This window comes from Heterocephalus glaber, unplaced genomic scaffold (assembly GCF_053883595.1).
Source record: "Heterocephalus glaber isolate CG9 unplaced genomic scaffold, H.glaber_assembly_v1.0 deba00001728, whole genome shotgun sequence".
Taxonomy (NCBI): Eukaryota; Metazoa; Chordata; class Mammalia; order Rodentia; family Bathyergidae; genus Heterocephalus; species Heterocephalus glaber.
The window spans coordinates 85,755-96,548 of NW_028258439.1; the positions used below are offsets into that span (position 1 = coordinate 85,755).

The window sequence follows — 10,794 nt, forward strand, 5'->3', positions numbered from 1 at the left end:
GTGTAGGCAGGGTTCCTCTAGGAATGCAAGTGCTAATGCGCCTGGGGCATCTAGAGGCTGCCAGCCTGCACTGAAGTCCTCCTGCTTTCCTACTTACTCTGTGTAACCTTGGGCAAACCACTTGCTTTCCCTGTGCCTCCATTACCCTCTCTGCAAAGCAGGCCTACGCTCATGGACCTGTTGTGGGAGGGTCAAACGGGTCAACACTTGGAGGCTCAGATCAGTGGGTGGTGATTCTCAAGCTGGGGCACTCCTGTCTGTCCCTGCAGGGTAGCAGCCCAGAGGGCCTCATGCTGTTCCCATCCTGCCAGCTGCTCCTTTTTCATAGGGTAATGGAAATATCACCCAGGCAAAGTGCCACAGCTGCTGCCCCCCGGAGGAGGCGGAAGGTACCTACACATTTCCACTGGTCCCCAAGCTCTCATTGGATGTGGAGTCAATGGGTCTAATTGGGCACAATTTTTCATGTCAATAAATTAGGTGACATTTCAATAAATTACTGACATTCGTTAACTTGATGCATTTGAACTTGAGAATTGATGATTAAAAATTGCAAACCCTTAAATCCATACTTATTTTTACATGGCTCATTTGTTATTTGGCTATAAAAATGTCTATCTTTCTTTGCTATGAATGAAAGTAACATATAAAATGAAAAAAGAGGGCTGGGGATTTAGCTCAACGGTACCACGTCTGCCTCGCAAGCTCAAGGTCCTGAGTTCGATCCCTGAAAAAAGAGAAAATTAAATATCACCAAAAATACAATGAAAAAATAAATGAGCGGAGCCCAGCCGCGGTGAGTCGGATGAGGTGGGGGTGGGCGGTGATCCCTGTGTCTAAGAGCATGCGCGGTGTTTGGGGGATGGGCAGAAAAGGAGGCTGTCCATCACCGAAGGCCCCAAAGGATGGTACAGAAGAACTTCTCTGGGAAAGGGTTCTGTGGCGCCGGCACAGAGACGATGAAGGGATCCTCCAGTCCCGAGGCTTCAGAGTACCCAGCAGGTCCACAGAGGCCTGCGACCCATCACCCTGTCTATGCAGGCCTCCATCTTCAGCTGCTCACAACCTGTTGGGCCAGGGAGATGCCCCTGCTGCCGGTTTTGGACACGCCCTCTTTCATCCTGTGGCCACTGCTGAGAGGTGCCACCACGGGACAGGCCCAGGCAAGGGACGTAGGCTGGCGGTGGCGGCGGGCAGTTGTCAATAAGAGGCTCATTAGGGCTCACTGCAGCTCAGGCGCCCAAGCCACTGGGCAGCGGGTGGTGGGCGGTTTCCAGCCAAGCTGGAGTCAGGGCCAAGACTTCCGGCCTCTGGAGGAAGGACTGGGTGGGCCTGGGGAGGGGGCTCTGTGGCGGAGCTTTCCTCCCCTGTCTTGCTCTGGATGCAAGGGTCTGAGCCCACAGCCAACCCTTTCGGAGCCCGGAGGGAACTCCCTAGAAACTGAATCGTTCTTTGGTAGGTGGCTTTATCTGCCAGATTCTCTGGATTCGTGATCCTGTCAACATCCAGCAAGGAGAAAGGAACTTCACGAATTTCTCTGAAGCATGACATGGAGAAAAATACCAGAAGGGAACAGAAACTAGAGTCCCTAAAACCCTGGCTCTGCTTCCTTCTTCCTGTGGAACTTTGAAACACTTCGCTGAGGTCTTTTTGTTGTTGTTGATGATGTTGTTTAAATAATGACAACAACCCGGGCATGGTGGCACAAGCCTGTTATGCTTGGCAGGCTGAGGCAGGAGGATCCTTGAGAATTCAAGTCCAGCCTGGGCTACATAGTGAGTTCAAGGCCACCCAAAAACCCAATAATAATATTAACAATAAGAATAATAATGGCAACAAAAACAGAATTTCTTATAATTGCTTTTCAATAGCAAAACCCAACAATTGTCTACATGTTAGTAAAGACTCTATACTACATAAAGTCACCTGCTCAAATAATTTTAGTGATTTCACTTTAAGAAAGAGCATACTCTTATTATATAATTAAATGGGAAAAATAAGATAAAGTGCTTGCGGAGCAAATGTTCTACATATGGTACAAATGGCTATCATCAAATATTTTTTGTTTTTGTTTTTGGTTTTTTTTTGAGACAGGGTCTCACTATGTAGCCCAGCCTGGCCTCAAACTCAGGGCGATCCTCATGCCTCAGTCTCCCAAGTGCTGAGATTGCAGGAGTGTAATCCTTTGTACATCATTTTCTGAGAGTGGGAAGTCATTATACCAGGAAGGGAGTCACCTGAGAAAGAAGCGATCCCACCTTAGCATTCAGAAAGTAGTCTGACTAGTTTCCAATACAGAGACAGCAAATAGGTGTCAAAATCAAATTCAGAATGTGGAAACCAAGAATAAGTGTGATAAGGACAAAAGCAACAGATGAAGATTAAGCGAAAAGCAGTTACTGGCAACCCCACGAAGTTAACATTATTTTCCTAAGTCCTATTCTAAGGAGTTGCTGTTGACATACCAGTTAAATATAGCTTCTGAGGCTAGGAGAGGCATGCCTAGGCAAGGTTGGGTCACTTAAGTTGGGAGTTGGGGTCACTGGTAATTTTTCAGTCTTCTTGATTCATTTTCCCTATCCCAAGACCAGTGGGGGAACTAGTCCCAGTGAAGAGTCTTAAAGGAATGGGTTCCTTTTTACACCAGGGAGCTACTCATACAATGACTTGATTGTGCTTTACAGACAATTATTGGGGTAAACTCACCTTTCTGGTGAAAATATGTTCCAACATAGAAAAGAGTAAAGAAAGGGAGGTTCTCAAATCAATAAAACTATATTTGAGAATACTGTTTTAATACTGATATTGTATGATGATTCATTTGTGTGTGTGTGTGGAAGTGAGGATTGAACCCTGAACCTTTGCACTGAGCTACATCCCTAGCCACTTTTTAATTTTTAAACTTTGAGACAAGGTTTTCTTAAGTAGCTAGGTTGCCCGGGTTGAGCTCTGTTATGGCTTGTACCTAGATGTCCCCCCAAAGCCTCATGCAGTCATAGCTGGAGTTTCAAAGGTGGCTGGATTAGGGTGTGTGATGCTGGGATTAAGGGCGCCCCACCCAGGATGTGGGTGGCAGCACTCAAAAGGCAGGTAGCCTTGCAGGGATAAAAGGGACAGAAAGAAGGCAGGCTTGCTGCCCCTGCTGCTTGCTGCCTTCCGCCCGCCCCGCCATGCCACGGTCTGTTTCTCTACTTCAATGCCTCTCTGCCAAGCCACCCTGCCTTAGAGCCAGCCAGCTATGGACTGAAACCTCTACAAACTGTGAGCTAGATAAACCCTTCCTCCCTTACCTTGTGGGTGCTGGATATTTGTCTCATCAATGAGAACAGTAACTAAAACAAGCTCTCACTCGCAGTCCCCCTGTGTCAGCCTCCCAGGGGGCTAGAATTATAGACAGGCATCACCATGCCTAGCTCATAATTTGTTAAATTTTTTCACAATTCTTTAAAAATAGAAAAAAATGTGGAGAAACAACATGTGTCTGACAACACACGGTTACCTCTTGTTCCCATTCGTCTCCACTTCAACAGTAAACACCCCGATTTATGTATATTAAATGTTGCTTTTCCTCAGATTGATCTGTAGACTATACTAATTTAGGTGAAACTCTTTAATAAAAAAATACAGTAAAAGCATAGAAACTCGCTTTTGTACGTACAAAACTACATCTGGTTATTCTTCTAACGTCTACTTTTATAACTTTTATTTTATTAGTACATTCTTGCAGTGCATGCAGTATACAATCGTCTTGGGGAGTGTGTTCATGTACACACTACAGCTTGTTTGTTTCTTTAATTTCTTTCCCCTTCCCTCGTCCTTCTGTCCCCCGTCCCTCCTTGCCCTATCCAGATTTTCATTCTTGCTGGTATTGCTAACCTTAGCTCATGTTATTGCATATAATGTTTACATTCATTGAGGTTATTAGGTTCCTGTACATGGCGTATCTTTATTCTACTCACTAGTGTCTTTATGCTTCCATTCTGTCATCTGGAAGGGGACACATGACAACCTTCTGTGCTGATTGTGAGGATTAAGTGAGCACAGAAAGAATTTTAGCTTTCACACTGGCCTACTCTCACACTACAGAGTGTACTTCTTTTCCTACTTTTAGTTGGCCCAAACTCACTCTGCAAAGCATGTTTCTTTTCCTTTCATATCTTTAACAAATGTAAAACCTCAAAAAAGAAAAAGAAAGAAAGAAAGAAAGAAAGAAAGCAAGCAAGCGGGCAGGCAGGCAATCAAGAAAGAAGAAAGAAAGAAAGAAAAAAGAAGGAAGGAAGGAAGGAAAGAAAGAAAGAAAGAAAGAATTTTAAATACTACCTGATTCAGGCTGATCATTCAACAGTTGTATATTTATTTTAGGAAAATTACTTGCTTTTACATCTCACATAGCATGATGAAGAGTTATTGCATATTCAGAGGAATTAGCCTCGTGGACATTAGACTGAGCATCTAATCTTACAGTCATTACAATTGTGTTGCTTCTATTTGTCATCTAGTGACATCACGCATCATTTCTCTACTTCTGCCAGACGGGACCGCCGAGGGTCACTCCTGAAGGTCTGGGTCGCCTAGAGCCTGGGAGCCACCCAGTCCTATCGTGAAGTTACTGGCTACAGGACCAGAAAGAACCTTCTGGCCTTTCCGTGACCTGGCCCTTGGCATTGCTTAGTGCATACCAAGTCTGGAGAGCCCACTGACACCTGACTCAGAAAGGGATTCTGAAAATTACTAAGTTGCAGTGCTGCCTGGGTCCCTAACTTCACCATGCCTCTGATCCGAACATAAGACAGCCCATTAGCAAAGACTGGCTTCCTCACGGTCAGGATGGACATGTCTGGCATTATTTGGAAGCCTTGGGAGGCCCTTGGAGCCCTGTAGAAGGCCACCATGGCTGAGAGTTCTGTGAGTCTCCCTTCTAGCCTTTCTAAAGAAATCCCCTGCCTCTGCCTGTCCGAGTTCCTTCCCAACCCGTCTTCCCTCAGTCCCCCAACTTTCCTTACTGTTTGTGTCAGATAGTTCCCTCAGGGAAGCCACACGCGATCCTTCAGCCTAAATGAAGAACAGGTGTGCAAGGATCACTTCGACCAGGATTTAAACTTTGGTAAACACAACTTCTTTTTTTCTCGTGTTGGAGTTTTCTCCTATTGCAGGGCCTTCACACTGAGCTGCATCCCCTGTCCTTTTATCTATTGTATTTTGAGGCAGGGTCTTGCTAAACAGGACATTCTTAACTCAGTGGGAAAAACAAGACTTACTCAATAAATGACGCTGGGACTGGAGGAACCTTTCAGGGAGCGATGCAGTGTCATTTCTCACACCACAATGAATTTCCAGTAGATAAACATGTTAAAGTACTACCATAAGCTGTCAATAGGTATTTTTATGATTTTATAGTGGGTCGCAGCTTTTATGATTTTGTAGTGGGTACCGCACAAAATCCAGGTTTATCTTGATGACATTTCCCTTGAATGCAAATATAATGTGAAATTCTGAGAATAACTCGGACAAAAAGTGAGGAAAGCAGGCAGGTATGACAGAAAGGTTGTCCTGCACGTTTGTCTGAGAGTAACCATCACAACTTCTCAACTTTGCACAAAACCCACTATCACCTGGTAGAACAAAGAAACACTTCCACAAGGACATTCACCCTACGGCTGTCTTTTCAAACAGGTGTCACCTTGTGATTAAGGCTTGTGTCCAAGGATTAATCATTGTGTCTCAAACTACGGGATGAAATCCTCCCCATTTTTGGCCTTAAAAACTCCCCCTTGCCTCACCTCCTCAGCTGCACTCATAGTTTATTATGGCTTCCATATTGCTGTGGCAATGCCATTCCATTCCCAAGTAAATGTCATTATTCCTTTAAAACCTCTCGTTCGGATTGCTGTTTGGGTGCAGAAGATTTTACAACATTTTTCAGAGGAGAGAGATTGGAACCATGAGGTTGGAAGGGGCTCTGGGGGAGAGTGGACCTGAGCCGTGTGGGAAAGAAGATCTCCGCTGGGGCCGGGGAGCTTGGTGCAGGAGGAAACGAGCCCTCCTCTCAAGTCCAGCTCCAGGGGGACTTCTCCCCCAGCTCCTCACCGCTCTCCTCGGCTCGCGTTGGGAACACAAGTTGGGCCAGAATTGGAGCAGATCATCAGCTCAAGTCCAGCATCGGTGGCTAGGGATTTAGCTCAGTGGTGCCGGCACCTGCCTCGCAAGCGCAAGGTCCGGAGTTCGATCCCTGGTACCACCAAAAAACAAAACAAAAACAAGTGATAAACATTCCCAATCAAGTCCAGCATCAGCTGATGGTGACAGAATCCGTGAGGACGGGGTTACTTGGTCCCGAGCCACCCTCCCATCAAGAGTAGTGGCTGGCTCCATTCTGGGCCCCAGGGATCTGACCCTCCTGAGGGGTGTCATGGAGGAGGCCCCTGGGGGCGGTCGCTGGGCCACGGTCCCCTCAGTCACACCTGGAATCCCTTCCTTAGGGTCTTGCGTTGGGCCCTGGAGGGGGAGCGGGTGACAAGACCAAAGCCCCCACCCCAGCAGCACAAAATCGCTGCCCTCTTGACCTCACGCCCTCCAGATGCGAAGGCTTATGTCAGCCTTGCTGTTTCTAGCCGCCTGTTTGTTATATTTACTAACTCCACCTCTCTGTCAGCCTGTAGATAGGTGCCCCCTGTGAGATGCTGCCATCTGTCCTCAGAGAACAAAAGCTAGAAAATAAGGGAAATGCTGTAGGTGAAAAAAAAACACAGACAACAATAACTCAAGCATGGAATCATTGCTCAGCTTTATTTTCTGCAGTGACAAACATTTAATTGTACCCTCCAGCAACAGGGAAACAAAACAAGCAGGCCTGAGAACCCAATAACTACTAAAGGGTTAAAAACAGGGCCTAAGATTAATATGTCAGGTAATTCAGTAAACAAGCCCTACGGACGGATGCATTGTCTGGCACGGGACACACGGGCTTCAGTCCCTTTTTCCTACTGAGACATGGAGGTAAGCAGGGGCCTCAAGACCTGCATGACATTGAAGAGGACAAAAAGGTCTTCAATGAAGGAGGTGAACGCTCTCAGCAAAGAGGGTCTTGAGAAACCCATCTCCTAAATGGAAGAGAAAGTGAAAGTTAAGTGGATGGTCAGAGTCCCCACACACTCCAGTTAGACTTAACTTTTGTTTTTTTAGTACCGGGGGTCGAACTCGGGACCTTGCGCTTGCCAGGCCGGCATGGCGCCACTGAGCTAAGTCCCTGGCCCCAGACAGAACTCTTAGGAGCCTCCCTGTCTCCCTCAAAACGCCCCTCTGAGCACCCTCCCTGGAACCCCAGCCCCATGTGGGACTGACACCATCATGAAGCGGCCATCCACGATGAGCTCCCTGTGAATCTCCGGCGAGTCCTGGAACGGAGCCAGGGTTCTTCGGGTGACCTCTGCCTCCATGGGACACAGGAAAGGCACCCTGAGGTTGCTGAGGGAGAAACAGTTAAGGCACAGTCCTCCCGGACCTCCCAGCCGCCTTCCCCGGGCTCTCTCAGGCTGCCCCAGCGCCCCACCAGGCACCTTCAGGGGTCGCCCTCCCTGTCCGCCTCCGCGGACTGAAACCTTAAGGCCTTATGGGCGCGGTGGAACCTTAAGGCCCCAGCTCCTCCGTTTTTCCTCGCCACCGGCTTTTCTCTCTCCCTTTGGCCCCTTTGGCCCCATCCCGCGTTGCGTTGCGTTGCATTGCGTTGCGTTGCGTTGCGCGTTCCGTTCCATTCCAGAGTCTCTGGCTTCAGCCTCTCCTCTCCACCCCCAAGCCACTCCCCTCTCTAAATTCCTGCCCGCCCCGCCCTTGCCGCCTTGCCTCGCCTCGCCTTGCCTCCCTGATGTCCCCGAGGCCCCTGGCCCCAAAGGCCACATCCCAAAGGATACATTTCATGCAGGTGTGCCCCGATCCTACTGACCACCAGCATAGCCTGCCCACCGGACCCCTGGCCGAAAGATACCAACACAATCAGCAAAATGGTTCCGAGGTCTATGCCCTGGTCCACAGCCACGTTTGCTGAGGTGCCTTGGCTGTCGGAGATTCTGGAGTCACCCTGGTCATCTTCCTGGCCTTGCCCACCACCCGCACCACCGTCAGGGGCCTGCATGGCTGTCCGCCTCTTCACCTCAGAGCCAACCACCTCAACTCCCCACAGGCTCCTTTGCCTGAAGGAGGCGCCACGCGAAGCCCCGCCCCTTTCTACCCACAATCCACCTCGCCAGGCCCGTGCCACCTGTGCAGACAGGCCCTCCCCCAAAATGGACTTCTCTCCTGGAGACGTCTTTGGTGAATCAAGGCTACCGGGGCCCCTCACGCAGCTCCTCCCAGGAGCTCAGGGGTCACTCCTGTGCCTTTACACCAACGGATTCCAAGGTGTCTGGTGCCCTCCAGACTGGCCCAGCCCCGCGTCCCAGAGACTCTTTTAGCCATAGAGATGCTGAGTCCTCAGGAGACCCAGCTCTGTAACGGGTGCAGCAAGCAGGCTCTGCAGACCGCTTGGGGTTTCCTCCTGGACACCACTGGGAGGCTTTTGAACACAGGCATGGTCCCGCTGAGCCTGCCCAATGGACCAGGAAGACCCCACCATGCCCAGCGGGACACCACCACCCATGGGGCACTCTGCTGAGCCATGCACTGTCACCGAGCCCTAGCAGGGAGGAGAGTGCTGCTGGGCCAAGCCCATCCCTGCCCATCCCGTTCCCCATCACATACGTGGTCCAGCCTTCGGGACACAAAGATGGGGATGTAGACCTTTGCCAGTCCCCAACCTCAAGTCACATCCAAGCCACTCCCTGGGGCTAAGGTGGTCATTGTCATCCCGTTGTGCCTCCTGGAGAGGGAGGCTGGGGTAGAGGGGTGCTGTGTGAGTAGGGGAGCTGTGGGTGAAGATGGGAATGATGATCCAGGACTGGATGGCAGCCCTGCTACCTCCCCGTGGCCAGGGGCAAATGGCAGTGCCCTGGTCAGGGTCTGCCGGAGGGACAGGAAAGCCACCGCCAGTCGAGGTACATCCCCCCGTCAGGATGTTCTGTTGATATGGCCCTCAGATGCTCTCCCTCCCTCCATCCTGTTCCTAGGAATAAAGTCTTGCCACAGTCTGCTGAGCTGAAGATGCCTGGGGCCTTTGGCTGGGAGATGACCCTGTGTCTCAATCCACCTTGAAGAGGACAAGGCACCACAGAGGCAAACATAGCCCACTGTCCTCTAAACAAACAAGAAAGCATCCAGCAGCCCAAATCCTCTAAAAGGCCCCTTTCACCATTTCATTCCTTTGTTCTAAGCACCACACTTGAGTCCAGTGGGAGAGCATCTTGCCCGCCCCATCTAGGCATCACCTAGAAACTGCAAGAAACAAAGGGGAGAGGAGGGGGAGAGAGGAAAGGAAAGGAAACTGACAAGCAGAAACAAGTGGCTTCTTTGCAAAGACTGGGAAGAAGGCTCACAGAATTCTCAGCTTTAGTGGCATGGTAGAGAGACTGATGGACCTCCAAGTCTTAAGAATAATGTCAGACATGCCCATCACACCTGTGAGGAGACCACTCTTTGCTAACCAGTGCTCTTTTATTCAGAATGATGGCATGAATGGCCATATTAGGAACCCAGGTAGCACTGCATTTTTGTTTTTTACACAGAGACTTGCTATGTAGTCGGGCTCACCTTGAACATACTAATGTAGGCCAGGCAAGCCCTGAAATCATGGCAGTCCTCTTGCCAAGCTTCCAAAGTGCTGGGATTACATGTCTGTGCCACCATGCCCAGCAGCACTGCGTTTTACCAACTTTCTGAACCCTTTTCAGAATCCAGCTTTCTTGGCCCTGTATCCTTTGTTTGCATGCACTACAAGGCCCTGCGGGCAAGGTCCTGGAAAGGCTGGAAGATTCCTTCTGGGCCTCCAGGCACTAAATATCATAATAGGATTGAATGGCTTCTAGTACTAGGCTACCTAGACCATCAGGAGAGAGAGTCACCCTTAGAAATGGTTCTGAGGCATCCTCTCACAAAACTGGAGTTTGCCCTCAGAGAATACACAGGCAACAGCTGAGTCCGCTGTAGCTTTCCTATCCTGTAATGTGCATGGAAGTCTATGGGCTGTCGCCATCTCCACCCAAGAAGTGAAAAATCACCTAAAACACCTCCAATTCCTCAGTCTGGGGCTTGAAACCCACACATCATTGCTAGTTTTTGCTTGTAAAGAGAGCTCTTTCCTCATGAAACACAAAATGCAGTTCTGAGTGAGGTGAGGACACTTGTTAGATGCCAGGGAGGAGCTCACAGAAATAAATATGGAGAGAGCAGGAAGGACAGGGATAGAACAAACCAAACACAGGAGGTCAATGTCAATGGATTCATTCTGCAACAGGGAAAGTGGAGTCTCATATGAGGTAGGAGTAGGACGGGCAACAGCGTCTTCATGTCAGAAGAGAGTTTGGTTCACTTGCAGATGACAGCTGTTGGCAAGAGAGCTGGGCAGAGAAGCCTGGGAATGCAGGGCTTCTTTTGAAAGGGAGAGGAAGTACAAGGTTGCAGTGGTGCACTGGGGAGGCATACTGTGGCACCACCTGACCCTGAGGTACAGGGTATGAAAGGAAAGGACAGTTTTCACTGGAGAGGGCTGTGAGAAAGCAGTATCCCTGGTAACTGTTATGGTTCATATTAATAATGTACCCCAAAGGCAGGACTAATAATAATGTGGTCATAGGCAGGACTTTTGGAAGGTGATTAAATCACTGGGGAGGTATAAGCTGACTTGCTGTTAGGACACGGGCTCTGGTC

The 10,794-nt window shown here is 49.3% G+C and overlaps 1 long non-coding RNA gene and 1 pseudogene across 1 annotated transcript; both read right to left on the reverse strand.

Moving 5' to 3' along the window:
* Positions 1 to 886: 886 nt before the first annotated feature.
* Positions 887 to 1,120, reverse strand: LOC101721884 (guanine nucleotide-binding protein G(I)/G(S)/G(O) subunit gamma-4 pseudogene; annotated as a pseudogene).
* Positions 1,121 to 6,784: 5,664 nt separating this feature from the next.
* Positions 6,785 to 8,220, reverse strand: LOC147821616 (uncharacterized). Its single transcript, XR_015446803.1, has 3 exons — positions 7,908 to 8,220; positions 7,342 to 7,464; positions 6,785 to 7,100 (listed from the first exon to the last, which is right to left on the reverse strand). It is a non-coding gene; the product is annotated as an uncharacterized LOC147821616 (long non-coding RNA).
* Between the last annotated feature and the right edge of the window lie 2,574 nt (positions 8,221 to 10,794).